General features: G+C 41.2%; 1 pseudogene; it reads left to right on the top strand.

Annotated features, from left to right (window-relative positions):
* The first annotated feature begins 5,992 nt into the window (after positions 1-5,992).
* On the top strand, positions 5,993-14,675 carry LOC120560499 (annotated as a pseudogene).
* Positions 14,676-15,433: the final 758 nt, after the last annotated feature.

Raw genomic sequence — 15,433 nt, 5'->3', positions numbered from 1 at the left:
GTAGCTCATATAGGGAGAGTGCGATGGACTGAAGCATATACTACTCACAGAATAACGGCTGATTCATTATGAACGGGTCCAGCACGGGTCGAATGCGGGTCAGCGGCATTACACACGTCTTGTGTAGGCTATGAAATGTCTGTATCGTCCCTGGCTGCGCAGCATTTTTATGAACTATGATAATGTGGCCATGGGTCAGATCTCTCACCCAGGTCCAGCAGGCTCCGTCTTACACGCTATTACTCAACCAACTGAAGTTAGTTCCATTCAATAACTTCTGTGTTTCTCGCCGCAATAACAGAGAATTACCAGCGGAAACACTGGTACCAGTACAGATTTCCCTCTCATACTTAACAATATACAGCTGTGTTAATAACAATTAAAACTGTAGACAAATGTCAGCATGTGGACCGGCGGCACTGTGTCTCTCCATGAGCCGCTTTCCGATGTTGCAGGTGAGCCGGCCCGTGTGTGAGTGAATGGGGGCAGGGCTGCGCGGAGGAGAGATCCAAACACAGGCACGGCTTTACAGAAGGAGTGGGTCATGTAACGCAACATTAAACATATCGATATAAACGACATCGCTTTGTTCGTGGAGAGGCAGTGGATGCGAGGACGTTAGGTGCACCGGTGCAACCTAGGAAAAATCTTAGTCGCACCCTTACAAATTTTGGTCGCATTTGCGACCAAATTGATCGCACTCTAGAGCCCTGATATGTCCCGGGGCTGTTGTCAGCTGTCATCCCGACTGAGTCTCTCTGCGCCGGGGGAGTGAGGCAGACATACTGGGGCGTGCTAGCTGGCTAAATTAGTATTAGATTAATCGTCTATCTATACAGCTAACATTAACGTTACTAGTGAAGTTATTCGTTAGCCCAGTCCTGTTAACTGTGGTCGAAACAGTCATACTAAAAATAACTTTATTAGCGTGTTGAACGACGTTGTAACCTCATAATGTTACCCACTAAGCATTAGCATCAACGTTAGCTACTTGTCAACCAGCACATTGTAGTAACGTTAAGCTGGTATCGATACTGAACTTTCAAAATAAATAAGGTCTCTGTTGTATTACTGTGATAAAAAGTAGCAAAGTAGCCACCCTTTGCTTTTTTATTAATAAGGGAAATAATTCCACTAATTAACCCTGACAAGGCACACCTGTGAAGTGAAAACCATTTCAGGTGACTACCTCATGAAGCTCACTGAGAGAACACCAAGGGTTTGCAGCGCTATCAAAAAAAGCAAAGGGTGGCTACTTTGAAGAATCTAAAATATAGGACATGTTTTCAGTTATTTCACACTTTTTTGTTAAGTACATAATTCCATATGTGTTCATTCATAGTTTTGATGCCTTCAGTGAGAATCTACAATGTAAATAGTCATGAAAATAAAGAAACACAATGAATGAGAAGGTGTGTCCAAACTTTTGGCCTGTACTGTATAACTAAATATTTTCTACAGAAGCAAGAGCAATGTTTACATCAGCAACGTCACTATATAAACTATATAATAATCGAAGAATAAATCATATTGCTGACATCAAGATACTGAGTCAAGTTTAGAAAGAATAAACAACTCCGATATCAGTAGGGGTGGGAATCTCTGGGCACCTCACGATTCGATTACGATTCAGATGGCTGCGATTCGATTATAAAACGATTATTGATGCATCATTTTTTCTATACAGGATCCCTGGATAATTACTAAGCATTTCATTTACGCATTAAAATCCAAAAGAAACATCTCCTAATTAGCTTAAAAGGACTAGTTTCCATCCCTAATTTACTTCATTAACCTCAGCTCCATGGTCCTTCATTTCATTAACAATCAGTTGTCAGACTCCTCTGAACATGGAAATATAATTATCAGGATGTAACGTACAGTATGTGTACAGGACAGAGCTGTACACCAGTTTAGTCTAAGCTTGTACCTGATGTCCTCAACACTTGACTAGTAGGTTAGTTAGTAATGACATACAGCTGATAATTAATGTTACTTTGTTACTAATTTTGCTAACGTAACATAAATAAATAAATATTTTTTTTTATACATTTTTAGCGCCTTCCACAGGACCCAAGGACCCTTACACATAGTTACAGTGACAGAACAACAAAAGGAATTCAGGATTGAATGCCTTGGTAAAGAGCTGGGTTTTTAGTAGATTTTTTTAAAGTGTCCAGACAGGGAGCATTTCAGATCTCTGTGGGGATGGAGTATGCTGCACGTTTACTACCAGACAAAATTTTACAGCTAATTTTAGAACTAACCTTCATCACTGTTGAGATGTCGACAATTTCCTTGGAGGTCTTCTTGATCAAATTCTACCTCACTGTGACCACTATCATCTAGTTCAAGACTAGGGATGGTGAAAACTAAAAATTTTCTTGACCGGTCACCGAGCCGAACGGTTAACCGGTTGAAACCGGTTAACCGTTTAGTTTAAAATATGCTACGCTGTTTGAAATAACAGCCATTTCGAGCCGCGCCTGCAATTTCTCAACTCTGTCGCATCTACACACACACACACACACACACACACACACACACACACACACAAAAAACAAAAACACACACAAAAAAAAAAACACACACACACACACACACACACACACACACACACACACACACACACACACACACACACACACACACACACACACACGGCACCGCCCTTCCACTTACGTAACGTTTTTTAAATCCCCTACAGCGCGAAACAAGTCCCGCAAATGCGGCGCAGAGGAGCTTGTATGTAATCGGAGGATAAATGGCTCCTTAGTTTCGAAATAGTTTGGGTACAAGCCAGGTGATCGCGTTTAAAATAAAGTCGTTTGTCTAGCGTTAGAAGCTCATTAGAAACATTGCCGCGGCTCATTTGAGAAAATGACAGCTCCGAAGAGACGCCGCTTTAGTTTGAGTGTAGTGCTAACAATAATAAAGCAAGATGATGATCATCTTCACCTTATCTGTTCCAGACACATAGCCATGGCGGACCAAATGATGCCTGTTTCTTGTAAAGTAACTAGCGTTACAGAAGGCTGTAGTCTTGCGCTTAAGTCCCGTGGGAATTCAGTTGTAGCAGGAAAAGGTAAACAGCAGTGTGCACATCGCAGCATAGTGTGTGAAAAGTGAAGAGCGGAGGTGTTCACAAGGGAAGAAGCTTGGAGTAACTATGGAGCTAGAGCTAGCCTTCAGTAACGCTATTACTGTACAAGAAACAGGCATAATTTGGCCCGTTTCCATGTAGTTACATAGTCACTGATATGATCATAACCACTACAGTGCTCAAATACCTATTTTTGAGGAGGGAATAAACTTCAAAATTTCGCTGCGAAAGCATGAACTGTCCTCTGGAGGACATCCACCAGACCAGCGGCCGCCTGTGGATTGTTGTCGGCCACGGCAGGCGAGGGAGGAAGTAGAAGGATGCCCGGTCGGGGCTGCTAGCCTGGCTAAGGAAACTACCACACAATTCGCCACTGCAGAGACTCATATTCACCAACGCCAGATGGATCGCACACAAAATGGATATATAGCCTATATATATATATATGCTACAAATACACATGGAACTGCTGCGTGATGATTATTGCCGGAGCCTTTAAACAATGGCTAAGTTGCTAAACGCATCTTGTTGTCATGTAAGGGCCCTGTTCATGTTGCACATTTTAATTGCATTTTGTGTCTGTTAAGAGGCACAAAGGCACTCTTTATCTTATGCCCCCAAAACTGCAGTTTTAGCTGAGTGGGAGCTCTCGGCATTAGCTGCAGCAGCTCCATGTTGCTATAGCACCGATTCGGCTCTTTTTTTTTGCTATCGACAGTACTCCTATACATATAGCGGTCAAGATTAACGTAAAAATTGCCCGGAGTTCTCGTTTAATCAGTGTTCAAAATGTTTAGGTTGTTTGGGGTACGTTTGTACCATAGGCGCATCGTTTCACGATCTTGCTGAAATCGCAATGTTTGACGGGGGTCCTTCTCCTTAGTTACAGTTGCTGAGCTAGGATTGGACGAGGACCGTTCGAGGGTGGGGTTTTCAAACGGTCAATTGCCTAATTTAGAGATCACTTTTTTTTTTTTTAACCGACTAACAATAACTTTGACCGGTTAACGTTGAAATGGTCAACCACCGGTCAAACGGTCATCGGTTAACATCCCTATTCAAGACACAAATTAACAAAAAATTAATTCTGCTCCAGAAAGAAATAAAAAAGAGGCAGTTTTCAGTAATTGTGCTCAGCTGGTGCAGTGAATGAAATAACTGTTTGCTTTACGAGGGAAAATATATAACTAGTAGTCTTGTTTAGACATTCAGTGCAATGAATACGAAGTTCATAACACGTTAGCCTACAGAAGAAAGCCTTTATTTTGACAGATAAGTGCTAGCTTGCTCTGCAAAAAAAACGTGTTCATAAAACAACAATACTAAAACATTCGATTAAACAATCCACATGTTATATTTTTTATTTACTTTGGTAAAGGTCTGCTTCACCGCTGAATGCACACGCGCTCACGCAACTGGGGGAACACTTTCTGTCAGGGGAAATTTAAGTACACCGGGCTTTGGCTGTCTGCTTCAGAGTCGAAAAACTCTCGCCCGGCGGCGATTTTATTCATGTCACTATTTTTACTAGCTATATTCCACTGATTTTAATCTCTGTAAACTAACCCGTCCATCATTGTTATATTAGTATTGCAATGCAGTCAAACTTAAAGTAACGTAATTTTAAGCTAGGTGGGAAAAGGCGCCAGTTCACAAAATCAATTCTGACAAGATACTTGACAATACAAACTCTGTGCCACTGAAAAAAATAAAACTTATAAAGCTTACTAATTAACTAACTTAACGTTCTTATGGCCAAAATTGATATATATTTTCCGTACCTCTGCTCGCGGTCACCGTCCACCAAACAATTGTAACCGTCGACGTACAGATGAAAGGTGTCCGACAGGCAACTTACTCCTGTATCTTTCCGCTGCAAGACCACAGAGCGTAGGAGTCGCCTTACAATGATTGGCTTCTTCTTCTTCTTCTTCTTCTTCTTCTTCTTCTTCTTCTTCTTCTTCTTCTTCTTCTTCTTCTGGCTTTCCGGTAGACTAGAAGCCTTGCGGAGAGAGAGAGACAGTGATTGGCTAGAAATGTGTTTCAAATTTGTTTGAAGATATACCTGCTGATATACACGCGAGCAAGTCAAGTTATTTCAAAAATCTACAACTTTATGAAAATTTATATAATTTGTGCAAGTAGATTTTCTGTCATTATTGTTATTAAATGAATTAATATTATTATTATTATTATTATTATTAGATAGACAGATTAAAAGAAAATTATTGGTGATTAAGGGATGGGATGTTCTGGATGCATACGTATGATAAACATGGGCTAATGCCACTCAAGTCCTTATGGCCAGGAACACTGAATGCACAATAGATATTTTAATTGACCTTTATTATATTGTTTCTTAGCAAATTAAAGAGGGGTCCCTTCAAGGATTACAGTGCTACTATCCCCAAATGAACGCATTGAAATTAAACATAATAAGTGTAATATCCCAACCATTAATAGATTTCAACATAGATAAAATCTATTTGAAGTTTCAATGTGATTCACCAGTTATAAAAGTTTATCATCAGTGCTTGATCACCAAGCCACAAAAACAGCTTATCATAGGAGGTCCCTCTCAACAGCCAAGCCATCAGTGGCCCAGAATAGGTAGGTAGGTCATTGCCTGTCATGTATAGAGCAAGTTTGACCCCAAAACACCAAAAGACAAAACACATATTTATAACTGCTTTACTTTAACCAAGCAGTCTAGGAAATCAAAACAGGACTTGCCTTGGTGGCTACCTCAAACACACTGCAAGCCAAGGCATATCCCTCTTGGAGGTAGCTGGCTGATCACCGACAACCAACATGTGCCAAAAATATATTTGATATTTACTGTTCAGGTCTAGATGACATCCTGGCAAAGCAACTCTGTGGCCATCTCATATGCAACAGCCCCAGGTTCACCATCAGGTAAGTGGTGTGTGACCCAGTACCAACTATGACTGTACTCTCTCAAGGGCTGCACTGCCAATGATGGCTGCCAGATAGGGTGACACCTCTTGTTGTGTGTTTTGGCATTTGTCTGACAGCTACACTGTCATGGCCCAAAGACCATCATCCATCGTCCATCCATCGTTAACCGCTTATCCTGCGTACAGGGTCGCTGGGAGCTGGAGCCAATCCCAGCTTACATCCGGTGGAAGGCGGGGTACACCCTGGACACCCTGGACAGGTCGCCAGTCCATCGCAGGGCCACACATTGACAAACAACCACTCACACTTACATTCACACCTAAGGAAAATTTAGAGACACCAATTAACCTAGCCTGCATGTCTTTGGACGGTGGGAGGACCCGGAGAGAACCCACGCAGACACGGGGAGAACATGCAAACTCCACACAGAAAGGCCACCGCGCTGCAGTGATACAGTGGTTGGATTATACATTTTTGCTATAACAAACATTTCAGGGCTATTAGGTGGCCAAGTACCTCACTTGGTACAACAGGTTGTAGCCCTGATGAAAGAACTTCAAATATGGTCATGGAGCTCTTGAGCGTTTGCATGTTAGATGTTGAATTACTGACAAACTATGCAACTATGAATAACAATCCAAACTTTAAATACAATGCCATGCTTGCTGGATGTTTGATGTTTACAAAATAGGTCACACTATCATGTCTGTATTCTACATCAGTATGAAATACCACAAGCGCTCTTAGCGCTCTTTTGGAAGGTGCATGGTCTCGTTGGATTTTGGATATTTAACACCAACAAAGAAAATATCAGTGTTTAATAATGTTAACAATGTTTTACAGGGTATTGGTAACCACACCTCACAACAAAATGTCAGTATACTGCATCAATATGATTTTGGCCTGTGACGTTTGGGAGATGTTACCTAACCCTAACACCAAAACCTAAAACCAACAAAATAACATCTAATGACGTTGTAATTTAACGTTGTGTAGACATTACCATTATGACGTTTAGCAGACGTTAAGTTTTGGTTGCTAAAGGTTGGTATTCTACTTCAATATGACGTTGATACGAGACGCTTGGAAGACGTTGGATTTTAGTAACTTAACACCCTGACTTAAAACCAACAAAATGTCAACATCTAATGATGTAACTTAACGTTGTGTGGACGTTACCATGATGATGTTAAGTAGATGTTGGGTTTTGTTCCCTGTATTTCATGACTAAATGTTGGTATTCTATGTCAATATGAAGTTGGCACAAGACGTTTGAAACACGTTAAATTGTGGTTGCTTAACACCATGACTTAAAACCAACAAAATATCAACATCTGATGATGTTGTAACGTAACGTTGTGTAGACGTTACCAATATGACGTTTAGCAGACGTTGGGTTTTGGTTCCCATATCTCATAACTAAATGTTGGCATTCTACGTCAATATGACTTTGGCATGAGACATTTGAAAGACATTAAATTGTGGTTGCTTAACACCATGACTTAAAACCAACAAAATATCAACATCTAATAACCTTGTAATTTAATGTTGTGTAGACGTTATCATTATGACGTTTAGCAAATGTTGGGTTTTGGTTCCCGTACCTCATGACCAAATGTGGGTATTCTACATCAATATGACGTTGGCACAAGACGTTTGGAAGACGTTGGATTGTGGTTACTTAACACCACAACCTAAAACCAACAAAAAATCTACGTCAGTTGACGTCAATACTCTACATCAAGTTGACGTTGGCATTAGACGTTGAATTGATGTTGGAATTTGGTTATCCGACGTCACAACCTATATCCGACCAAATATCAACGTCTATTGACGTTGGTGGCCAGCTGGAAACAAAAGCTAACAGTCCGATTTGAATTTAAGGCATTTTTATGAACGTGAGGGGTCTTGTTAGGAGGAGCTGCTAGCTAGCTATGTGTCCCATTCAATACAATGGGAAAATATCGTGGCTAACTATCTACACTTTCTGCATAACTATAGTATATTTATTAGGGCGCCGACAGCGGCGAAGGCCCTATTGAAACTGAAGGAATTATTAGGGCCCGAGCGCCGACAGTGGCGAAGGCCCTATTGAAACTGAAGGAATTATTCTTTCTTTCTTTCTTTCTATTATTCTTTTTCCCGTTATTAAGTTATTAAAAGAAAAACTTTTCGTCAGACGGTGTGGGCGTGGCGTGGCGGCCATTTTGAGTGTTCAGCGATGAACAAAGAAGTTGTTGTAACTTGAGTGTACGTTGTCGTATCTGCCCGAAATTTCTCATGATTGACAAGGGTACATGCCTGAGGACACCTACAGGCCAAAATTGACTTTTGGTCATAGCGCCCCCCGCTGGCAACAGGAAATCTGCCTTATATGACAAACATCATCCGATTTGCATGAAACTCAGAATGTGTGGTCTACATGTGATACTGAGCCGCCCCCTATAATATGGCCACGCCCACTTACGCAGGCCACGCCCCCTTTCATAACATTTGAACCATTTAAGGTAGAGTCTTGTGTGAGGTGTCATTGAACTCAGAAGAGAGTTCCTTCTTCATTGGTGATGGTTTGGCCCGCCCCCTATGCTTAAGCCACGCCCCCTTTCATATAATTTGAACCGTTTAAGGTAGAGTCTTGTGTGAGGTTTCATTGAACTCAGCACAGACTTCCTTCTTCATTGGTGATGGTTTAGCACGCCCTGTATATTTAAGCCACGCCCCTTTTATGACTAATGACCATTTGATGTAAACCCTTGTGTGAGGTCTCGTTGAACTCAGCGGGGAGTTCCCTTTTCATTGGTGACGATTTGCGGCGTCCAAGTGCCGCGCGAATGCACGGTCGCAAGGAGCGGCGTCCGCCGGTAACCCCGACGCGCACAGAGGCGCGAGGGCCCGTCCATCGCTGCTCGCAGCTTTAATTACAGTTTGAATTTCGTCACGCCACTTATATAACATCTACCCCAAGGTGTTATAAAGCTAACAATGGTGTCCGATTTCAATTTTATGAATTTTTGTGAACACTAGGGGTTTCGTTAGCTGCGACTGTCCCTTCAATCCTATGTATACAGATTGCGCATAGTTAGCTTTATTTTCAGCGTAATTAGAGTATATTTACAGTTTGAATTTCGTCACGCCACTTATATAACATCTACCACCAAGGTCTTATAAAGCTAACAATGGTGTCCGATTTCAATTTTATGAATTTTTGGGAATTTCAGAGGTATTCTAAGAGGAGGCTAGCTAGCTCTCATTGATAAGACACACCGGCCATTTAGCAGGAAGAGGGGATCTGCAGGGCCTGGAGCTCTGTCAGGGCAGTGGCGTTTGGTAGTCCATTAACCCAAAAAATGGTGACTTTGCGCAGGTATGGAGTGCTGTGGGCTGCCAGCTGTGATGGAGCTCCATCTACCTCACAGCAGGCCGGGGTCTGTGAAGGAAGGCAGGCCAGGTGGCGAGGCAGCAACACAGGCAGCACCAGCCGCTGAACTCCAACACACAGTTGACAAAATTTGCAATTAGACATTAGACAAGTTTCATAAAACGGCCCATATTTGACCTCTACAAAGTTGATTTCTTGCATAAAAAAGTCTCAGAAGTGAGAGTAATGGTAAAATAGCAGATGAACAATGTATACAATTTCTGAGATCTGCACGACCTAGATTCAGAAGACTACCTGATCTCAGGTCAGTTGTGTAGCCTATTAATAAATAATAATAATACATTTTATTTGTATTGCACTTTACATTTCAACAATCTCAAATTGCTACAGAGCATATAATAATACATTTTACTTAAAAATAAATACTGTAAATATCAAGGTTAATAAAATAGTTAGGAGAAAAACCTATAAAATACACTTACTAAAAAGCTTTCTTGAAAAGATATGTTTTGAGGTTTCGTTTAAAAACATCTGTAGATTGTGGGGCCCTCAGGTGTTCAGGGAGGGCATTCCACAGCCTCGGAGCAGCAGATGAAAAGGCCCTATCACCCATGCTGCAGAGCTTGGTTCTGGGGACTTGGAGGGTGTTTGTGGATGCAGACTGGAGGGTGCGTGAGGAGGTCTGGCAGGTGAGGAGTTCTTGTAGATAAAGGGGGGCATGTCCATGAAGGCACTGGTGGGTGAGGAGGGAGACCTTATATTCTATTCTGAGTGGAATAGGGAGCCAGTGAAGAGATTCCAGGATGGTGATGTGATGCCTATGTAAATGTTGGGGCGTGACAAAGAGAGAGACTAGAGCCAAATGAGGAGGAGCCGCCGAGTTGATGTCAACTCGGTGGCTCGTTGAGATTTGCCCGTTTTCAGAGGCAGTTTCAAATTGTGGGATTTGCAGAGGAACGAGGTGTCAATGGGATTTTGAGGTTCTCTGTATGTCCTAGTTACCCACTAAACTGTCATTATTCAACTATGACAAGGTAAAATCGGTTTTGCATTCTATCACCCCTTTAATATCTCAACATCAATATTGTGACCCAAAACTGGTGACGTGAAAGCCATTCCTGCCTTTTCACCGATGTGATTAACCCTCAGTCTGATGAGTCAAAACACATCTTAAATCCTCCAGCTACACCACAGCTCCTCTGAACAGGCTGTCACCTCCCTGCTGAAAAATGTTCTCCATGTAACGCCTATGCCTCCACATGGCGCTGGTCAAAGCTGCAGTCCTGATCATGATAAATGACATTCCCCTTTATCTATTTTTTTCCTATCCACAGTAGGTTGTCCTATCTTTAAGGAAGAATAATGTGCTGATGCAGCCAGCAGACCTCGAGGATGAGCACCTGTAGTTCAAAGGCCATAGAGAGTGAAACAAGATTGAATTGTTTTAGAGACTGAGTGAGGCCAACCAGACAAGAATCTATGAGTCGTCAGCTCCAGTCCTTGGATGTGTTCAATAACTCTAAGTGGAGCTAGTTCCATTTGTCTCGTTCGTTTTTCTCATTCCCGTTCCTCATTAAAAGTCCAATATGTAATGTAATAAATCAGAGATCTAAGATGATTCCCACATAATGTGTAATATACAGTGTAAAGCTGCTTTCAGTAAATAATTTTGTAGATGATGCAACAAAAGATTATTTGTATTCATCTACACATAAAATTAGAGAAAGTTATAATCTTTATGGAAATAAGGCTGTCTTTATTTCATTTTTAAATATAACGTGGTCTGGAAAGTAGTAAAACCAAAAATCTGCCTCTCTGTTTGTGAATTGGCCATTGTGTGGTGTATCTTCCACGGTTTGGCATTCATTATCTTAAATCTCATGCTTGAAGCATACAAGTGCACTTCAATGGAGGGATCTGCTCTGATATCTTTCTTGTAGTAATCCCTTAACTTCAAGTATCTATAGAATTCTTGTATCCCCAAAAATCCCCATATCAATGTTTTGTTTGTCAGATTCTGGAAACTCCCCATCTCCCCTTCTCCCCATCTCCCCTTCTTTTTCCAAGGCACAACAGACTGCTTTTGCTGTCCATTGCTTAAACCCCTCATCCTACTGAGTTAGTTTGGAGTTACAATTGTAGATTATGAAGATATAACCCTTGTATGATGTTGAAAAAAAAAAACATTGATGATGTTACAGGTCACACTGATCTGTACGGCTATACGATAAACCAATAAGAAGTTTATTTTAGGGCGCCCAGATAGCTCAGTTGGTAGAGCGGGCGCCCATATATAGAGGTTCACTCCTCGATGCAGCAGGCCCAGGTTCGACTTCGACCTGCGGCCCTTTGCTGCATGTCATTCCCCCCTCTCTCTCCCCTTTCATTTCTTCAGCTGTCCTGTCAATATAATGCCCAAAAAAAGAAGTTTCTTTAAAAATAAGTTTATTTTACATTATATCAACATTTAGATCCTTTCTAAATGTTGATATAATGTAAAATAAACTTCTTATTGCAATGCAATACATTTTTAATTCCAAAACTATTTTTTAGTGAACGTGTTTCCCTCATTCATGGAACTTTCAATGGTCCCATTTTCTCAAAATATTATACTCAAATAATATTTCCATTACTGCATGATGGGCAGAATGTAACTGTGTACTTTCTGCAGATGAAATTCCTGCATTTCACACAAGAGGTGCTTGTTTTACTGTCCTCTCGGGAGTGACAGACCTGGCATCTTTTCCGTTTCTTTACAGGTGTATCCACTGGACCCATTGCAGGTTGGTTGGATGGGGTTTGGATAACTGAGCTTGAACCTTTTGAATGACAGCTGCAGCTGCTGGGGATCGAGCTGGCCGGGCTCGCCTCTGGATCTTGGGAGTGACGAGTGTAGGGCTGCACGATTATGGCCAAAATGATAATCACGATTATTTTGATCAATATTGAGATCACGATTAATTATCACGATTATTTGTTGATTTTAACCAAAACAATTTTATTGTCACATAGACTAATTATAACTGCTTTTACATCCATATAGTGCTACATTCCTCCTTTTATTAAAGGATACTGTGAAGGAGTATGTCATTTCAGCTGTTGTGCGACTGCTTTCCATACATGCACGTTTGCCGTAAGGTACCTACCTGACGAAATAGCAACACGGATTTCGGTGGCTCATTACACTGCTACTAACATGTCTGCGTTGCGCTCTGATGCTCCGAAACCCACTTTAGAGGCAACATAAACATCGCTGCATGTCATGCTAGTAAACACTAAGAACACATTACACAGCAGGTAACGTTAACCTACCGTTAGCCACAGTAGTAACTGGATTAAACACAGCTAAATGCTGACAGCTAAACGGTGTAGTGTAAATGTATTTCACCTGCGGGACGTCAAACAGTCTGCTGCTAAAGCTATGAGCTAAAAGACACAAACTAGCATTGGTCACTGCTGTTGTCGGAGAAACAACACAGACGGGACAAAATGTTGCGTTTACTGGTAAACTGGTAAACATTGTGACCGGCTTATGATGACCGACTGCTACCTAATTTTCCTCACGTCTCTGTCCTCTGTGACTGTCTACATCTAGAAACTAAGCTGCGCGGTGCAGGGAACAACTCTGATTGGCTCATGGAGGCACGTGATCAGACAGTGGTTTATGGAGCGCTAGATTGGCTTTGCAAAAACTCTGATAAGGAGCGTTTTATGAACGGAATGATGCATTTTAAATATCGCTCGATCACGCAAATTTGATCGTGGGAAGTCAAAATCGTGATCGTGATTAAAATTCGATTAATTGTGCAGCCCTACAGGCCGGGGTCTGTGAAGGAAGGCAGGCTGGGCGGCGAGGTAGCACCGGCGGGCGGCGAGGCAGCACCAGCGGCTAAACTCCGACACACAGTCTTACCAAATTTGCAATTAGCCATCAATTTTCGTAAAACGGCCCATATTTGAGCTTTATATAGTTGATTTCTCGCTTAAAAAAGTATCAGAAGTGAATTAATAACGAAATAGCCCGATAAACAATGTATAACTTTGCAATGAGACCTGCTGTCGAGTCTCCCATGTGTTTCTATGTAGTTTGCTCAAACCAATCAGCGCGTAGCTCATTCTGAATATTCATCAGCATACCATATTTGGAAGAAAAGCTCTTGTTCCAAATAGAGCCATATTCACAGGGTAGTTAAGGGCCTAATAAAATATCATTCGGGCAATTTTCAGCCCAACCAATGTTACAGACCTTAAGGAACAGTGTAAAATACCCTATATAATCATTCTATCACCCCTTTAAGTTAAGTTTAAGTAGGCCTAAATCAAAAACTGTATTTCCATAGGAAATTGTTGATCTTGAAACTGATAGCAGTAAACCATATAAACAGTAGAAGATTGCTCAATAATGCTCAATATTGTTTTCACTCTTAAAGCTTTTCTTTGATTTTCTTTTTAATATTTAGGGAAAGTCCAAATTTGAATGTGGTGCCTGTGATGTTAAGTGGCCTTTCGAGGAGGTTTGTAAAATGGCTCTTCTGACCCCTGAACAAATTAAGTACTTTGAAAAGAAAATGTTCGCTGCGAGGGGTAACTTGGACTTCAAAGTAGTAAGTATCTCAATTACACTATTTACAAACTGTTTAAAATGTTCTGCATAAAAAATACAAACATGAATTAAAAAAACATCTCATTGTGTTTTTAATATAACTTTACTAAACAGTGTCCTGGTTGCCAGTCCCGTGCAGTGAGAACTGATCACCATAATCTGAGTGTAAAATGCCTAGTGTGCACAGTTGACAAGGGAAGGACTTATATGTTCTGCTGGCAGTGTTTAAGGGAATGGAAAGGTCCGGCTCCACGTTCAAACCACTGTGAAAATGATGGTTGTGCCAACCTGTTAGAATTACTGAGAACCTGCCCTGATATCACCTTTGAGAGTGTTAGGGGGGTCACTGGCTGTCCCTCCATCCGTGCCTGTCCAACTTGTGGTCTTCTGGTGGAGCACAACAAAAAAAATGTAAAAACATCACATGTTCCCAGTGTAAGAATAAGTTCTGTTTTGTGTGCCTTAAGCCTGAAGAGTGTAAAACATATTTCGAAGCTTGCTCCAGTGGTGTAGCACCGAGACAGACGTCTATACCTGTATGGCAGCAGAGGAAATAACTGGAACAACGCCAGGCTCTATTTGCTTTGGTTTCTGTTTATGTAACATAAATGCACCACTACATATTCTGCAGTGGTGGAGGAAGTACGTAGATCCTTTACTTAGTAGTACAAACATGTAAAATAAATCAAAAATCAAATAAATATTACCGCTAAGTATTTCCAACAAAATGTACTAAACTGTATCAAAAGTAAAAGTACTTGTTCACCAAAAAAATGGCAAATGGCCCTGTGATGCAGTAATTTAGAGGTGGAACTGGTAACACGGCATATGACAATGGGCCACAACTAGACCCTGCTTTTTGTTAGAGGTCACTAGGCAAAGAGTTTAGAAACCACTGGTTACATGTTGTGCAGTGGCGGATCTAGAAAATTTTACATGGGGGGGCAAAGGGGTAGCGAGAGATCTTGGTAGGGTGGCAGGGGAAGACGGTACATGGGAACCCCCATATGTAAACTGCTATTCCCTACTACGCCCCGCGACGCCCTGCTATGCCCTAAACTGCTACAACTATTATTTCTAGTCATAGTTCCATTATCTTTTTTGTTACTATAATTACCATTATTATCAATCATAATTCTCTATCTGTATATCTGTTTCCATCTGTATCTAACCGGCAGCGGCCACCAAGACCCTGGATCTGTCTGATGTTTCTGCCCAAAAGGAAGTTTTTCCTCGCCACTGTTGCACCAAATGCTTGCTCTTTGGAGAATTGTTGGGTCTTTGTAACTTAAAGAGTGTGGTCTAGACCTACTCTATCTGTAAAGTGTCTTGAGAAGAGTTTTGAGAACCAAAACTGTTGTTTTATATGTAAATATTTACATATCTAACCCTATAACATATACAACAGAAAAAGTTCCCCTCCAACGAA

The sequence above is a fragment of the Perca fluviatilis genome, chromosome 6 (assembly GCF_010015445.1).
Source record: "Perca fluviatilis chromosome 6, GENO_Pfluv_1.0, whole genome shotgun sequence".
NCBI lineage: Eukaryota > Metazoa > Chordata > Actinopteri > Perciformes > Percidae > Perca > Perca fluviatilis.
The sequence above is the reverse complement of the archived record's forward strand: the minus strand, read 5'-3'. Positions and strand labels throughout refer to the sequence as shown.